This window comes from Lissotriton vulgaris, chromosome 2_1 (assembly GCF_964263255.1).
Source record: "Lissotriton vulgaris chromosome 2_1, aLisVul1.2, whole genome shotgun sequence".
NCBI lineage: Eukaryota > Metazoa > Chordata > Amphibia > Caudata > Salamandridae > Lissotriton > Lissotriton vulgaris.
In genome coordinates, this window is record NC_141687.1 from 1,557,973,687 (window position 1) to 1,557,991,776 (window position 18,090).

At 47.2% G+C, this 18,090-nt stretch overlaps 1 protein-coding gene across 1 annotated transcript in view; it reads right to left on the reverse strand.

Annotated features, from left to right (window-relative positions):
- Positions 1 to 18,090, reverse strand: part of LCT (lactase) — a 228,942-nt gene that overhangs the window by 19,522 nt on the left and 191,330 nt on the right. The gene's annotated exons all lie outside the window — the stretch shown is intronic.

Here is an 18,090-nt window from a genome sequence, read left to right on the forward strand (position 1 = left end):
AGAACTATGTCATCCGCATATAATAACATTGGCAGTATTTGACCTCCTAGTTTCGGTGCATGAGAAATGCAGTTGTTAAGGATCGGAATTAAGTCTCCTAGGAACAAATTAAAAAGCGTTAGGGCCAAAACACATCCTTGTTTAAGACCCTTATTGGTTGGGATGCGTCTGGACAGGTGGGAGCCGTCGCCCAACTTCACCTGTATCCATGTTTCACTGTGCAGGTTAATCAGCAGGTTTAATAGTGGCCGTGGGATCCCCCACTTCTTCAATTTGGACCTCAGGAGATTCCGATTGATATGGTCAAAAGCTGCTTTGTAGTTGATAAAGCACATGTGGATTGGCATTTTAGTGCTTTTGGCTTTATCAATTAACAGGCCCATAGTCAAAATATTCGTTGTTGTCCCGACTGATTTAGCAAATCCCGTCTGATTAACAGAAATTAAGGAGTTTTCAGTAGCCCAGGACTGCAATTCCTCCAAGAGGATCCCAGCAAAATACTTTGCCTCATTGTCCATGAGGACGACCAATCTATAACTGCATGGTAAAGATTTATCCCCTGTCTTGAGTGTTGGAGAGAAAATCGAGCCCTTCCAGGAAGCAGGTAGTATATTAAACTGCTTAATCTCCTTAAATAATGGCGCGGGTGCTGCAGCCCATTCGCTTTCGTTCTGTTTGTAACGGATGGAAGGGATACCGTTCGGGCCTGGCGCCCCCTCTCTATCTTTTTTAGGTTTATCTCTCCTATATTTATGGTTATAATACCGCCTTCTCGTTTGTAAAGAGTTCCACACAGTGAGATTAATTGTTGGCCTCATTTTCTAGCTCTAAAACGGAGTCTCTTTGTTGTGTGAAGTGTTCTTTAAGATGGTTTGCCCACGCTTCTTTAGTGATATTAGAGGATACTCCATCATGCCTAGGATTTATAAAGGAATTGATTGATTTCCAGAATTTTGCCCTGTCATTCTGCTTGATGTCCGCATGTAGTTTGGCCCCCAAGCTATCCTCCATTGCTCTATTCGCTTCCCATTTTGTTTTTTTCAGAGAAGTCTTCAATTCTTGTAGGAGGTCATATTTCGCAGTGTCTCTTGGGAAATACCTAATTTGGCGCATTGTCTGAAAGATACATTTTTTTGTACGTTTTATCTTCATTTTATGTTCTTTTGAAAAGGAAATTGTGTTGTCATCAGTCCTTCCCTTTTGGGATTTAGGAGTTGTGGAGTAGCCTGCCATTGTGGTTATAAAACTCTCCCATTTCTCAACTTCACTTACTCCAATTCTTCCATCAAAATGCAGCTTCGCCATTTCTTGCAAGCATCCCTCATTCAATTCCGAGTACTTAATCCTTTTATAATTTACAGTATAAATTGAATCTGTAGGTACCAGAGAACACTCAAATTTAGGCTTACTGATGTTCAGTATAATTTCCTGAGGGCAGTGGTCACTATCAACTTTTTCCACTATTTGAAATGAGGCAAAGTGATGAAATAAGGATAGTGACATAAAAGTATAATCCAAGATTTTACTGATTCTTGTTGAGTGAAATGTACACGCTGGTGGAGTATCTCCGACGAATCTCCTATTTAGTGCTCTGATGTTATAGGACTCTAAATTCTCTAATGCCTGCCAATCTAACTTCGAGTATTTGGATATTTCTGAAGTTACTTGGTGCGGTATATTCCAGGCTGTATTTAGAAAATGGTTCTCATCGTCTGTTGAAGTTCCCATCAAATTAAGATTGAAGTCTCCGGTAAGCATAACATCCATTGTCGGTGTTTCGTTCATAATTTCCTCCAGGTAACTACATAATTCTTTTACTACGTTTCCTTTCCTTTTTGGATGAACATAGGCATTTATTAAGATTACATTTTAACCCTTCTTGCCTGATTTCGAAGTGAGCAAGTTTATTATCTTCAGATTAGGAGTAATTGGACCAAGTTCCTTGATCTCATAGACACTTGTTGCCGAGACATAGATCGCTAATCCCCCTTGAAGATGGCCATATTTTTTTCTCTCACCGCACTTGTGAAAAAACGTAAAAAGCCATGCAAATGCGGGGGCTCTACTTGCCACGTTTCTTGAAAGATCATAATATCAAAAGATCTTATTTAGCTGACAAATTCTGAATTGGTCATTTTGGAGGCAAGACCGTTGATATTCCACGAGCATATTCTGAAATCGTTATGCCGGCTTGATTTAGGAAGAATATTTATTGGTCAATTTACTTGATTATTTATTGTTCTAGCGATCCATCTTAGATCAATTGGTCCTGTTGCTGCACCCTCCAGAGCATGACCCCTGACTCTAACGTCTTCCACACTTCTTGCTTCAGCAATCCCTATTGCTCCACGGAGTACTGGTATTCCAGATCTATTAGAGGGGTTCTGTTCTTCTTCTATTACTGCTGGAGATAGTAGATCAGGATATTTTGGTTTCTCATAAGGGGCAATTGTTATTCCCCAGTTCTTGAAGGTTTGAATCCCTGCCAATATTTTATGTGCAGCTAAAGATGTTATCCATGTTGCTTTTGTTTTTTCCGCCTTTGTTCCGTCCTCTGTTATGAATTAAATAGAGACCAAGTCCACAGTTGTCACACCAGCCAGAGATGGAATATGAGATAACAGCTGTAAAATATTCCCTCTATTCAGTATGTCATGCCTTCCTTTCGAGATGTAATCCGGGATAAACCATACAATATTTGTTGTTTTTCTACTTATATCTTCCATAGTCCAGTAATAATTGTTTTCGTCATTTCTTCATTGTCCTAGTTCTTGTTCTTGCAGTGCTCTTAATAGTGCTGGATGCATAGAAGATTCTACTTCATTGCTCCCTTCATGGTGGAGTATTTGTTTTTGTCCTGTATTTGATTTTAGGTTTGTGTCCCCCTGACTGAGGACAACTCGTTCAGTTCCGCCTCCCTTTACATGTACCTGGATGTCATTTCTCTGATTAGCACTTGATAGGGTAGATGTAGGGGTTTGTTTACTAGCCGCCAGTTCGTTCTCATCAGCCTTTTTCAGTTCCCCCTCGTTCTTTTGGATAGAATATGCTGAGCGCTTTCTCTCCCGAGCTTTGCTCCATTTGTTTCGATAGGATTCCTTGTAGAGTCGATAATTGAGCAATTCACGAAGTTCTGTTTTACTTGCTGGCTTTGAACTGGATTTTTGGGTTTATTTATCAATAAAAGTGGAGAGTGTCTGCTAGACTCTTCTTGATGTAAAACATCTCCTTCTTCAATCTTATCGGTGTCCTTTTTAGACTCTCCTTCTTCATCATCATTTTTGGTGTTATTTGAGGGTTTGGATTCATCTTGGTCAAACTGTGCCATTGATCCGAAGAGATGCTTAAATCCGTCTCGATCTAAATTTGTTTTTTTGATTTCTGCCTTTGCGTTTTTTTTCCCGCCTTTGATTTGCATTCAATTGTGTGTCAGCCTTTTCTTTCATTAAAACAGCTGGCAGTTGGTCATCTGGTGTTATGGCTTCATTAGCCTCTCCTTTCCCATTCTTGTAGATCTGAATATCATTTGCCTCAGGGTATGCGTTATCAATCATTGTAGGAAATCCTATGTTTTTCATTTTATCGTTTTTTTCATTGTGCGGCCTTCAGGGAATGTTTATATGTTTCAGCTTCTATTTGGCCATCACACCAATGGCTCTCTTTTCCTCGTGTTTCCTGTTTTATTTGTGTGCATGTCCCTCAACATTGATGGTAATGTGGTCAGTTTATCAATTATTGGGCCACATCCACAACCAAGGAACTTACATTGAGCCTGGTCTAACTTGTTTTGAAGTAGTGTGTTTAATGTACCCAACTTCCCGTCGATCGCAACCACAAAGACAGCCAGCATGTCTAACAGCGTCAGTTGGGTGTCCATCTTATCTGACTGGTAGTGAAGTGCTTCTACCAATAGTTGAACTGTTTTTAGCAAGCTAGGCCATGCCAATTCCAGGGTAGCATTTCTTTTGATTCACCTAAACCAGCTGGATTTGTTGTCTCGTTTCGATCCTCATTTATGTTTCCTCCCTCATGTGATTTCTGATTGTATTCAATTATGTTGTCCTGAGTTACAGCGTTAAGTCCTCCCCTACTTTTGTCCGGGATATAGGCGACCATAAGGCCTTCCCATTCCTCCGTTCCAAGGTATGAGGAGGTCTCTTTGTCTTCTAGGCTTGCAACTAAGGGGCATATTACCAACAACTAGCGATAATTTTTGTCTCTAACTTGTTTAGAGACAAAAATTATCGCAGCACATCAGCGATTTTTATCGCAGATAAACCTTGCTATTAGCAAGGTTTATCGCAAATGCGATAAAAAACGGCCGCAATGCATGAATATCGCTGAAAAGTCAGCGATATTCATGCATTATCGAGCAAATGCTCTTAGCCATGTTATCCACCTCCCATTGGATAACATGGCTAAGAACTGCTCAGGGCAGGTGTTAGCTTTTGGAGATATTCGCGCTTAGCGCGAATATCTCCAAAAGTTGGTAATAGGAGATAGCGATGTTAGGGACTGTTTCCAGTCGCTAACATCTTGGCACGCCCACTTTGCATGTCATTAGTGATAAATATCACTGACATGCAAGATGGTCGTTATCTCCTTTTAGCTGTCACTAACTGGTGTTAGCGACAGCTTGGTAATAGGGAGATAATTTTATCTCCGCTTTCTTGGCTTTTAAAGCCAAAAAAGCGGAGATAAACCCCTTTGATAATATGCCCCTAAGTTTGTCGCTGAGGTCAGTTCTTTGTTTCTTTCCCACCCACTATTTGGCTCTTTCTGGTCATTTGATGTTGCATTAATTAGGATTGGGGTGGTTGGTACCAGTTTGCAGCCTGTTTCTTCCTGTTCTTTCCCTTCCTCTCTTGTTTGGAGTCAGTGCTCCCTTTCAGGGGTTTTTCTAGCAGGCTTATTGGGCTATGGATCTTTGCTGTATTGATTGTAGCGCAGTTACTAATTCTGTTTTAATTATATATTGGTCCATTGTCGCCATTTAAATCAAGGCTGGTTTCATAATTTTCCCAATTTTCTCTTTGTTCGTCATCGGACCGCTTGTTTGCTTCATTTTGCCTATGAACTTTAACTACCTCGATAACTCCCGTCTTTATATTGCCTATAGTTTCCAAGCTCTCCTGTGTTTTGTTGTATTGAGGGGTTGATGTTATTACTAGTAACTGCTATGCTGTCATTTCTTTTTATGCTCGGGCTGTTCCTTTTATGAATTGCTTCCTGCACTTCTATAGTTTGTAATGATTGATTTAATTGTAAAGGCTGAAGAGGTGATTGAAGACCTAGCACGACTCTTGTGTTTGAGAGTAGAGCGTCCCCCGCATTTAAAAAAAAATTAAATTTTGTAAAAATGTTTGGTTGATAAGAAAACTGCCTTTTTATTTTTTTATTGCTTGTCTCCAAATTTGTTATTTGCCCACTCTTTTCCAACGCTGAGATATTTCCATCTGCTGCTATTTCTATGAGGGAACAATTTTCCTGGGTTGTCAGTCCAGTTTCTGGTGATGTTACGATCCTTGCCTCCTCCAGCATCCTGGTATTTCGCTTCCGTTTTTTTGTCTCTCTTCTGACTGTTGTGTTACCCCGGACACGACCTGACCTCATACTGCCCTTCTGCTGGCTTTTACTGCTTTAACTATCTTGTCTCCTGTCTTTTCCGTTCCACGCAGCTTTCCGTGATAGTCTGTATTTAACTGCTTTGATGTTTGTAACACGATCCAAATCCACTGACCACTCAAGTGTGCTAATCGAGCCGCACTCACGCCTCCCAGTCCGTAGTTATTTGGGGTCTAGGTTATTAAAGATTTGCCCTTCCCAACCATATTGCTCCACCTGCCCCACCTGCCTCACCTTCCCCTGAATACAAGCAGGGCCGGACTGAGAACCAAAACCGGCCCTGGCAAAGTGCTCGGCCGGCCCCCTGGGGGTGCGACCGAGCTCTTTGCCGGGGCCGGTTTTCGGACGATATTGTTACAGGGCCGATTTTGCAGCTATGCTGCAAAAACGGCCCTGTAACAAAAACGCCCCCCAGGGCCCAAAACCGGCCCCCACCCTTGCGGCGCACCTGGGGATTGCCCGGTACCCGCAATGGCCAGTCCGGGCCTGAATACAAGAGACAGGAGACAGGAGACAGGAGACCAAGGGAGTCCAGGCAGGAGATTTATCCTAGCGTCCCGCGTCCAGCACAGTGACCGGTACGGCAGTAACTTAGTAACTTAGCAGCCCCAGCAGTTGTAGTTGCTTATTTGCTTGGTAGCCAAATGGCTCGGTAGCTCCTGGTAGCCCCCGCTTTGCCCTGCCCAGCTCCAGCAACAGGCTCAATAACCACAACGGACTGGGTATTCTCAACAGAGTAGAAAGTAAAAGAAAGGAGCTCTGGGCGAGTTTTTTTTTTTTAGGTGATAAGTGGTGAGTCTGAGTACTGAGGGCTAAGAACTGGGAGCTCCTCACCCTGCTGCTGGTTGTCCAGGGTCCACAAAGTCTTTTGTCACCATTGTGACACTTGCCCCTGTGCCCCTGTAGGCCAAAGCCTCTTTTCCATTGATCAAAGGCTGCTGTCTGTATTTGCCCAAGTTACTGGGACTCACACAGGAGGCCATATCCATGCCACCATCACAGATCAGAACAGCCTGAGTTGGCATTCTGACTAGGCCAGAGCCCATCGCAGTACCCAGGGTTAACCCTACTACACCCTTCTGCTGAGTACCACCACTTGAAGCTGAACTAGGGGGAACAGTTGCCTTAGGGGCAATAGTGGCTGGAGTTGAATCGTTTCTAGTGCAATCACTAGTCCAATGGCTGTTCTGTTTACAGATTTTACACCATGGTTTCTTTTGGCCTTGTGTGGTGCCCTCCGTTGTTTAGGGAACCTGGAACACACTGCGTGAGGACAGGTTCCAGGAGAGATCGGTTGGCTCAGGCGTGTTAGTACGTTATTTCTGATGTTCCTGGAATCTAATAAATTAATGGAAACAACGTGGTATCCTGTCATATCTGTACTGAGAACACTTCACCTTTCTTCTTGGAAAAATGGGAATTCCCACCATTAGAAGCTTTTTCAGGGCCTTGTGAAGACTTCTGGTCTTTACCCTTCTCCCCACCCTTATTAGGATCTTGCTTCTTCTAATCACCACCTTGGTTCTGTACCTTCTGCTTCACCCTGGTTCTGACCCATATGTCTGTCTTCTTTCACAAATCTTCGGGAGAGGTCAGATCAGAGTCTACCAGGTTCTGATGCAACAGCTGATTCTGACAGTTATTAAAGATTTGCTCCCTCAAAATCAAATTGTATAATCCTGTATAATCACAAACTTTGCTTCCCAGTAACCACCCTTCCAGAGCCTTAGTAGCAATATCTAAAAAGTCAACCCAGTCCTGAGTCTGTGTCTTTTGGGTATCTCTGAACTGTATTCTATACTGCTCAGTGGTTAGGCCAAACCCATCTATGAGAGTACTCTTCAGGACTTTGTAATCATCAGCATCCTCTTCTCTGACAGTGAGGAGCTTGTTTCTACCTTTGTCCGCAGAGGAGAGCCACAGAATTGCTGCCCACTGCTCCTAAGGGACCTTCTGCACTTGCCAGTGCAGTTATCCATTTGTGGATGTCATCCCCACTCTGGTAGGGAGGAACAATCTTGTTTAAGTTTCTATGGTCATAAGACCTTTCCCTCCCACTACGGAAGTTGCTGCCACCATGGGAATCTTTTTTCTAGCTTTTTGAAGCTCTAGGGACTCCCTTTCTAAGGCTACTCTTTGTCTCCTTATCCCCAGCTGAGCTTCTTCAAGTCTCATCTGATGCTCTCTCTTCTCCTGGGAGGTGTCCCTCCTATGAGAAGAGACAGAGGTTCCTACAGATGTGTCTGATTGGCTAGACTCCACTGAAGGAGATCTTGGCCTTCTGGGCACACTTCCAACTCTTCCTGGGGGGACAAAGAAGGGACCCACTGGGCCTCCATCTCCATCTTCAGTAGGAGCTGGATTGTCCAGGTCCAGGTCATTGTCACCTGGCTGGTCAGTACCAGAGTCTGATTCTTGTTGGATTGGACCACTGTAATCTTCCTCATCTGCTGCTTCCACCCCACTGCCTACCCCCCCAGGCCCTGAAGCCTTACTAAAGTCGTCTAACAGTAATACCTCTCTGAGGCGTTGGGTGGTGGCACCTTTGCCATTCTTCAGTTTTCTCATGGTACACAGAGCCCTTAACTCAGAGAAAGGGAATGTGTCTGATGTCTTAGATGTCTGTAATTTACTGACATCTGGTAAGGACACACTAGGTCCGGGCACTGAAAACATAACTAGTGAGGTATGGTGTATACACTACCTACTCTAGTTGTTTACCTACTAAACTCTCTTGAGTTGTAAAAAGGGTGTGCTTGACACACAACTCTAAGTTCAGTAGAACTTACTGTATTTAAGCTTGTATTTATATGTACCTCTGGTACCTTCAGTGGTTTTCAAATGATCAATCAGTTGAGATTATCTGGTAAAACAATGGCAAGCTGCAATCCTACATGCTGCACACCAATGTGAGAAGTTGGCCTGGCATATGCTGTCCACTATTCTAGTGAGCACCTTGCACCAGTCCAAACAACCCTCATTGATGGTAGGTTTAAAGACAACCTATATAGAAAGGTATCCTAGTGGTAGCTGTGGAGGGCAGCTTTCAGGCTAAGTCTTGAAGGAATGTAAAGCAGCTTGTTTTACCAGTCTATAATCTCATGAATGATGAAATGAAAGGAGAACCACACCAGGTATATATATATATAAAATATATGTATTTATTCTAAACACATCCCTCTAGTCTCTTTATGAGGCTAGAGGCAAAAGTACATTCAGTAAACTTATTTAGCACACAGTAAATTATAAGTTGAGCCCCAGGGGCCACGACTGATATATATATACGAGGCCTAGAGCCTTTAGAACCGCTGGGACCAACAGACATCACCCAAGGTAGTGACACAGGAAACCCACGGGGGCGCGTGCAGTGTCTAAACACAACCATGAATCAACATTAACTTCTATGGGTAAAGTCGCGGTTGGAATTTTAAAGTTTAAGGACACTTGGAAGATGACTTGGAGCAAACCCCTTTAGAACTAGGCAGTTCTAGAGTCAATACCCATGGGAGCACCAGAGTACTCGAGTTACCTCACCCAGGAAAGCCGGGTGCATAGGTGTTTTTGTTGTCGGGTTTCGTCGTCGTTTTCAATGGCGATCTGTTGCAAAGTGCTGCTGGCGACCAAGTTGAAAGTGTCAGGGTGGATCCAAGGGTGGATCAGAGATGTGAAGAACCTGAAAGCAGAGGGGACAAAATCTGGGTCACTTGCCAGTGACCAGGGAGGCGATGACAAGATGCCCACCGATGTCGGGTGATTTCAGTTGCAGAAGGTGAAGCCTGACTCTTCAGCCACAAGGACCAGGAGGCGTCGACGACAACCAGGAGCTGGATTCGAGCCGTCCCACAAAGGATGTAGAGTGCTGCGGTGTCGGTATCCGGATTGGACCCAACAAGCCTTGGCAACAGCAACCCACGCAAAAAGCAAAGATTGGCTTCCATGCAGACCAGCAAGGTTCTGAGGGACTCACCCTTTGGAGGGGAGTCAGAGCACATTTGGAGCAACCCGAGAAGCCCAAGAAACAGAAGAGTTACCTTAGTGGGGACCCACCAATCAACGGACCAGGGATCACAAACGGGTCTCAAGCAGAAATGCTAAAAGCAGGCTCATGGAACACTCATGGAGTGTAGGCCCACAATCTTTGATGCAGATGGTGCTTGGGGTTTGGACTACAAGTAGCCCAACGCACAACTTCGGGAAAGCTCAGGAAGTTGATGCACTTGCAAATGTGCACGGTGTCCAGGAGTTCCGGTCCCACTTCACCCGTGAGGGCTGCGGGTCTCAGCTTTGCTGGGATCTCGTGGTGGCCTCTGAGAAGCCTGGGAGTCTGTGTCCTGAGTCACAAATACTTCAGGGTCCGGCAGAAGCCTCGGAAATTCAGACCAGCACTTGGTGCCTGTTTGAACAGGGGAGTCGCTCCTTGACCCCAAGGGATATTCTTCCCTCTTCTAGTCATGTAAAATGTCGAAGTTCCAGGATATATGTTGCAGAGTTTCATCCAGGTGTAATCTGAAGTCCGAAGGACTGGGATCCCATACTTATACTAACTTAGGGAGTTGGACATACTCTAGGGATCCCCCTATGGGAGGATCCAGGCAGGGGGTGGTTACACCCCTTTCCCTTTGTCCAGTTTCACGCCAGAGCAGGGGCTGAGTGCCCCTGCAACCGGTTTGAACTGGGGTATGCACAGGGACACCAAGTGTGCCCCCAGCACGGTCTGAAAAGCATTCTCTGAATGCACCCAACCAGCCCCAATACACTAAAGTCAGTCTGGGAGGTGGTTATGCTGTTTCGTCCAGCAGCAGGAGGCCAGACCTGTGTCTGTGGCATCCATTTTGTGTGCCAGGGCTCTTTCCAACTATTACTGGTCATGTACATGTCTTCTCCCTCTAGGAGGGTGAAATTCTACCCCCGCCACCGGAACTGGCAGGGGGGGGGGTATGATTCCAAAGTGTTTGACACCAAACACGACATGTTTCCATGCAGCCATTCCAAAGTTAGCATTTACCGCGAGGTTATAATGCACTTAAGAGTATATGGTCTGGCTGCATCACAGAACAGCCTCAGATAATAGATTCCAAAAGCTGCAGAGGGGTCCTGCTCATGAATGGGCACCCTCTCACACAAAACCTAGCACTCTGCCTTCAGGATTGTTAAGGCCTGCCATAGGAGTGACTTATAGATTTATATGTGTCAGTGATTAAAGGTAGACATTGGTAACCTATATCTTAGTAACGGGTTCATGCACCACCTTACCCAGGCTGCAGTAGTAGACCTGTGGTGCCATTTAGGAAGGCTTGCCAGCGGTGGCATAATACATGCTTCAGCCCCTGGTAGAGAGCTGGGGTTCATATGCCCCTAGTACCTAAGGTACCATATACTAGGGACTCACAAGGGTAACCCAGTAATCAATCTGGAGTGTACCTAAAGTATATGCAATCAATTTAGAGAGGAAGAAGCTAGGCTGGGGTCCTGAATAGCAGGGCCCCAGCCAGACTAAAGTCGAAAAACAGTGATACACCAGCAAAAAGTGGGGGTAACCATAGTAAGCAGATCCTACTCTCCTACAAGTACTATAATCATCAGTTGCCTCATCCTCCACAAACATCATGAATGGTGGTGAGAAAGAAGTAATCGCTTCATCATCAGTAAAAAGAGCAGAATATCTTTCAGTGTTAAGTTTTATTTTTGAATACATTACTTTTTAAGGTGTTGTGTGTTTTTATCAGCCGCGGTGCGTCCATTGGCGCGTAGCCCCACCAGCCACCATGGACCCGCATCGCGGCCGCCGGACGTATATCTAAATAAAATACATTGCGCTGAATTGCGCAGGGGGGGTGGCCTGCTGCAGCTTGAGTGACAGTCCACACACTCAGGCTGCAGCAGACCGTAGTGCGCAGTCCTGCTGGGGAACTTACAGTGCGAATGCTTGAGAAAGTTGGCAACTTTCTCAAGCATGCGCACTGTAAGTTCCCCAGTGGGACCCAGGGGTGCTTCACCGTGCTGTTCGCCTGCCACACCCCGGGTTTCCTAAGGGCGACAGGTCGAGCAGCAAATGTGCCCGCCTAGCCAATCCTGTCCACCGGCGCAGCATCTCATTGGATGCCGCGCGTGGGGGTGGCCCGGCATTCGTCTCAGGAGCAGCAAGCCAAGGAGGACTGGTCGGTGGCGGTGCCCGATTGTGTAGCCTGCTTCTGTTCCTGTGTGTAGGCGCCAACGGACCTGAGGCAGCGCGGACCTGGTCAGGTAGGATCTGTTATTTTTTTCATTTTAAAGGGTAGGAAGAACCCACTGACACGGAAAAGGGGAGATGCACCCCCCTGGTAACTGCCGTTGATTGCCTTCCGGCCCAGGTCTGTGACAATGTATTCACAAGACTAGATGCACTACTGACTAGCTGTAAAATCGGCGTCCCTACCCGTCGGGAATGGTGGAGCCCGACCCATACTGATTTATCGTTTCCGGCTTCTCCACAGAATCCCGAGTGTGAGCACGGAAACGAGACTGACAGCGAGTTCGAGGAAGACGGGCCCTTTAAGTGGGCGTCACCATACGCGGGGGAAGCCCCGGCCCTCCGTGACGTCGCTGAGACCGCATTGGTTAAAACAGAGGAAGTCTTGTATGCCGGGTGTGGAGACACCGCAAGGAAGGAGGCGGAACCGGCGGAGACGGAGAATCGGAATTCAACAGAAGACGGGACCCGAAGTATCGAAGCAGGAGACTACAGAGGAGCCGAAGGTGAAGCCGAGCCACGAGGCGAGCCAGGAGGCCAACGACCCTGCGGACCGCCGTGCCACACTCCCGAGGGAGGAGTGTGGCTGACACAGGTACGGCGGCGTTTGGCGGCTTGGATAGGCAAGCGTAACGCTAGTGCTTAGAGCGCCACTGTGTGTTCCGCTCCTGCTGCACCTATCCCTTTAGTCCTTCCTTTCCTTTCCCCTACCCTCCTTTACCTTCCTTCCCAACACCTCCCACACTGAGCACGGCAATTGATATTTAGATACACTGGGTGTATACCTATCACTCCCTGGGCCCCCTGGTGCAAACCCATTGGAGGATTGTGTCCTAACGGCCTTCCGCCTTGTTGGTCTTCTTTATTTCATGTGGCGAGACCCCTGGTGTCCGAAGTGAAGAACCATCTTCCTGGGAAGGAACCCAAGACGAGCAGCGCCACGGACCCCAGTACCTTCGCGCGGGAGAGACTAACCTTCAGGACACGAAAGACGTTTGTCACCAAACCCTTAAGAGCTTTAAAAATGAAACCATCCTTAAACCCTACAGTTGGTGTCACGGTCGTCCCTTCACCCACGTCCACACTGGTGTCAGAAGTGGGATCCTCCCCTCCCAAAACGACCATGGCAATGGAACAAGTGATTCAAACGCTCATTGATGGACAACAAAAACTAGAGTGGGCTATAGGCCAACAAATAAGCACAGCTGATGCTGACCGGGACTTATTCAGAACGTCTCTGACCCAACAATTGGACACTATCCAAAAAGTTGTACAAACTCCCATCTCCTCATCCACACTGGACAGAAGGCCCGTAGGCCCACACCCATCAGGGGTCGCCTTACAAAAATACGTGAATGGGGAAGATCCCGACGCGTTCCTACTGAATTTTGAACGCGCAGCGAGATCTTGTGGATGGCCTGAAGAGAAGTGGCCTTTCTTTTTGGCTCCATTACTCTCAGGAGAGGCGCAAACTGCCTACCAGGTGGCAAATCATACAGGAACATCCTCATATGCCGACATAAAAGCGGTAATATTAGACCACCTAGGGATGGATGCAGAGGCATACCGTCTACGGTTTAGAAAAGAGAAGGGAATACCGGGCGAGAATCCAAAGACCATGTATCTAAGGGTAAAGATGGCTGCCGAAAAATGGCTCAGGCCGGATATCCGGAGCAAAGAAGAGGTCATGTCCAGTATCATACTAGAACAGTTCATGGAAGTATTACCATACGGCACACAGAGGTGGTTAAGACAACACCCCGGATTAACGGCGGCCCAAGCCATAGAGATGGCGGCCAACTATAATAGAGCAGCACCCCGGTCATTTCCTTGGGACAGTGAAAAAACCACCAAGTCCATAACTTCTACATCCAAACCCGAGAAAAAAAAAACTGTACCTGACCCAATCAAACCACGCCCGTTCAAACCGGAAGGTCCCCATGTGAAGGGGCCACAGTGCTTCGAGTGTGGTGAATGGGGCCACATAGCCCGAATGTGCCCCCAACGAAGACCCCCGGAAGAACCCATGGAGGTTGGCTACATCCCGCGGACAGTCATGTACACTTCGGAAATGGGCCCATCCTTTTACGTAAGGGTACGAGTTAACCAGAAATTAGTGAAAGCCTTACTTGATTCGGGTGTCGTCAATCAGTTGTTCAGGAACGCCTTTTACACCCTGACCAGATAGGCCAGGAAGGTACTGTTCTTATCAGGTGCGTCCATGGCGATGTCAAACCCTATCCAATGGCCCGAATAACCATTCACCCAATAGGTAGAGAGCCTTGCTCAGTGAAGGTGGGGGTTGTAAGGTCTTTACCCGAAGAGTTGATACTAGGGGTAGACAACCCAGACTTCCTGTCATTGTTCAAGAGGGAGTTAAAAGACAACACCGCGGAAGCTTACCTGTCAGTAGACCCATGGGTGCTAGATAGAGGGTTTAAGTTCGCACAGGCCAATGATCCCTCTCTATTGAATGCCTGGGAAGCAGCACATCACTCTCAAACCTCTCCATCACAGAGTTACCCCAGGTTCAGGATAGAAAACGATCTGCTCTATAGGGAAAATAAAGAGGGAGAACCCACCCAACTAGTGGTGCCCAAGGAATTCAGAGAACAGATTCTTTTCTATGCCCATACACACCTAACAGCTGGGCATAGTGGTAGTGAGAAAACAACTCAGAACATTGTACGTCTCTTTTATTGGCCTGGGATATACAAAGAGGCAGACACATACTGTAAACAGTGCGAGGTGTGCCAAAAAAAGAACCTAACTCGACCACCCGCAGTACCCCTGCAACCCCTGCCAATCATTGGAAATCCCTGGGATAGGGTAGGTATGGACCTGATTGGGCCCCTACCACGTACATCACGTGGCCATACCTACGCTCTGGTTGTGGTTGATTACAACACTAGATTCCCGGAAGCCTTTGCACTCAGTACTCCGACTACCAAGAACGTAGCGGACAAGTTGGTGGAGTTGTTTTCAAGGGTAGGTTTCCCTCGCGAGATTCTCACGGACCAGGGAACACCATTCGTTTCCCGGATGATGAAAGAGGTGTGCAAAACACTTGATCTACACCACATCTGAACGTCCGCCTATCATCCTCAGACGGATGGCCTCGTTGAGAGGTATAATAGGACCCTAAAAACCACCCTTAAAAAGTTACTAAATACCGAGAATAAGGACTGGGACAGAGTGCTACCCCTAGCGTTGTATGTGATAAGAGCACAAGTACAAAGTAGTTTGGGGTTTTCACCATTCGAACTGCTCTATGGCCGTCAACCACGGTCCCTGTTAGAGATTACCAGGGAAGCATGGGAAAATGAAGGAGCTGCTGAACAGAGAAACCTGTTGGAGTATACACAGCAGTTAAGATCTAGATTGGGCAAATTGAGGGACTTAGCATATTCAAACCTAGAAAAAGCTCAAGCCGCTCAAAAACGATACTATGATAAAGGAAAAAAATGGAGGACCCTGGAAAAGGGAGACTGGGCTCTGGTGCTTCTACCTTCATCCACCCAAAAGTTTCGGAGTGAGTGGAAAGGTCCCTATAAAGTTGTAGATACCTACGGGCGTACCACATACAGCTTACAAATGTCCCAGAATAGGAGACAAACCTTCCACATTAATCTCCTCAAGAAATGGATTGGTCCATATCCCCGTCAGGCTAACTTGACCTTACCAGAAGATAGGAGCGGGTCCACCCTGAAACAACTGCCAATGAACACGGAATTGTCTGAAGTAGAACGAGGAGAGTTGATGTCAACTCTACTCCCCTTCTCGCCTATCTTTTCAGACACCCCTGGGTGTACCCATTTGGCAGAGCATCAAATACACACAAAAGAAGGGCAGATAGTAAAACAAAGACCTTATCGCATCCCAGCTGCAAAAAGGGCGGATGTAAAGAAAGTGTTGCAGGACATGCTTCGTCTCGGGGTGATAAGATCATCTAAGAGCAATTGGTCCTCTCCCATAGTCATGGTCCCTAAACCCGACGGATCTACCCGTTTTTGCATGGACTTTAGAGCCCTTAATGCTGTGTCGTCATTTGACGCATTTCCAATACCCCAGGTGGATGAACTTATAGAGCGGATAGGGGATGCCCGCTACATTACCACCCTTGACCTGACCAAGGGGTATTGGCAGGTGCCTCTCAGGGAGGAGGATCGCCACAAAACAGCCTTTGCTACTGAAGATGGGCTCTTTGAATTTACTGTCTTACCATTTGGACTCCATGGAGCCCCCGCTACCTTTCAGCGGTTAATGAACAGGGTACTGGCCAACCACACCTCAGACAGTTCGGTGTATCTGGATGATATAGTCATCTTTAATTCATCCTGGAAAGAACATCTAGTACACGTATCCAATGTCTTAACCGCATTACAGGCAGCCGGACTCCATGTGAATGCAAAGAAATCAAGGGCCGCATTTCCAAAAGTGAAATACCTGGGATTCATGCTAGGCGAGGGAGTCATAGCCCCTCAGGAGGAAAAGATCAAAGCTATAACCAGTACTCCTTTTCCAGCCACAAAAAGGGAATTACGTGCATTCCTAGGTCTTATAGGGTACTATAGGAGATTCATCAAGAACTTTGCAGACCTTTCAAGTCCCCTGACAGACCTTCTGCAGAAACACGTAAAGAACGCTCTGCCGAATCCTCCATCAGAAGGAGCCCTCAATGCCTTCCAGACTCTAAAGACAGCCCTCACCACAAGCCCGGTCCTCATACCACCAAACTTTGAGAAACCCTTTTCCCTGGCCACTGATGCCTCTGACACCGGCAATGGGCTGTGCTGTCACAGGAGGGGGATGACGGAGTGGAACATCCCGTACTCTATGTCAGCAGAAAGCTCCACCCCAGGGAACAGAAATACCCCACGGTGGAAAAAGAGTGCCTCGCCATCCGGTGGGCTATTGACAAGCTGAGGTACTACCTAGAAGGTAAAGCTTTCATCCTATACTCAGACCACGCACCCCTTCAGTGGATGCAAAGAAATCGATCCCAGAATGCTAGGATTTTGCGTTGGTTTCTCTTCCTGCAACCGTTTGCCTTCAAAGTTGTGCATCGGAAGGGGGTAGACAATGGGAATGCCGATTTCCTCTCCAGGATGCCTATTCTCCCCGATCGGGAGAATCCAGGGGGGGGAGGAATGTAAAATCGGCGTCCCTACCCGTCGGGAATGGTGGAGCCCGACCCATACTGATTTATCGTTTCCGGCTTCTCCACAGAATCCCGAGTGGGAGCACGGAAACGAGACTGACAGCGAGTTCGAGGAAGACGGGCCCTTTAAGTGGGTGTCAACATACGCGGGGGAAGCCCCGGCCCTCCGTGATGTCGCTGAGACCGCATTGGTTAAAACAGAGGAAGTCTTGTATGCCGGGTGTGGAGACACCGCAAGGAAGGAGGCGGAACCGGCGGAGATGGAGAATCGGAATTCAACAGAAGACGGGACTCGAAGTACCGAAGCAGGAGACTACAGAGGAGCCGAAGGTGAAGCCGAGCCACGAGGCGAGCCAGGAGGCCAACGACCCTGCGGACCGCCGTGCCACACTCCCGAGGGAGGAGTGTGGCTGACACAGGTACGGCGGCGTTTGGCGGCTTGGATAGGCAAGCGTAACGCTAGTGCTTAGAGCGCCACTGTGTGTTCCGCTGCCGCTGCACCTATCCCTTTAGTCCTTCCTTTCCTTTCCCCTACCCTCCTTTACCTTCCTTCCCAACACCTCCCACACTGAGCACGGCAATTGATATTTAGATACACTGGGTGTATACCTATCACTCCCTGGGCCCCCTGGTGCAAACCCATTGGAGGATTGTGTCCTAACGGCCTTCCGCCTTGTTGGTCTTCTTTATTTCATGTGGCGAGACCCCTGGTGCCCGAAGTGAAGAACCATCTTCCTGGGAAGGAACCCTAGACGAGCAGCGCCACGGACCCCAGTACCTTCGCGCGGGAGAGACTAACCTTCAGGACACGAAAGACGTTTGTCACCAAACCCTTAAGAGCTTTAAAAATAAAACCATCCTTAAACCCTACAGTTGGTGTCACGGTCGTCCCTTCACCCACGTCCACACTAGCTCATTTGCACCCATCTTGTTTTGCCTCAATAGGATTGATGCTCTAATAGGCCAACATATACAGCGCAAGAATGGCTCCACCGGTGCTATGGAAGAAGTTTCCCTTTCTCAGGGTCAGGGCAGCCAGGGGGGCCCCCGAGTGTTGACAATATTGACACGGGGT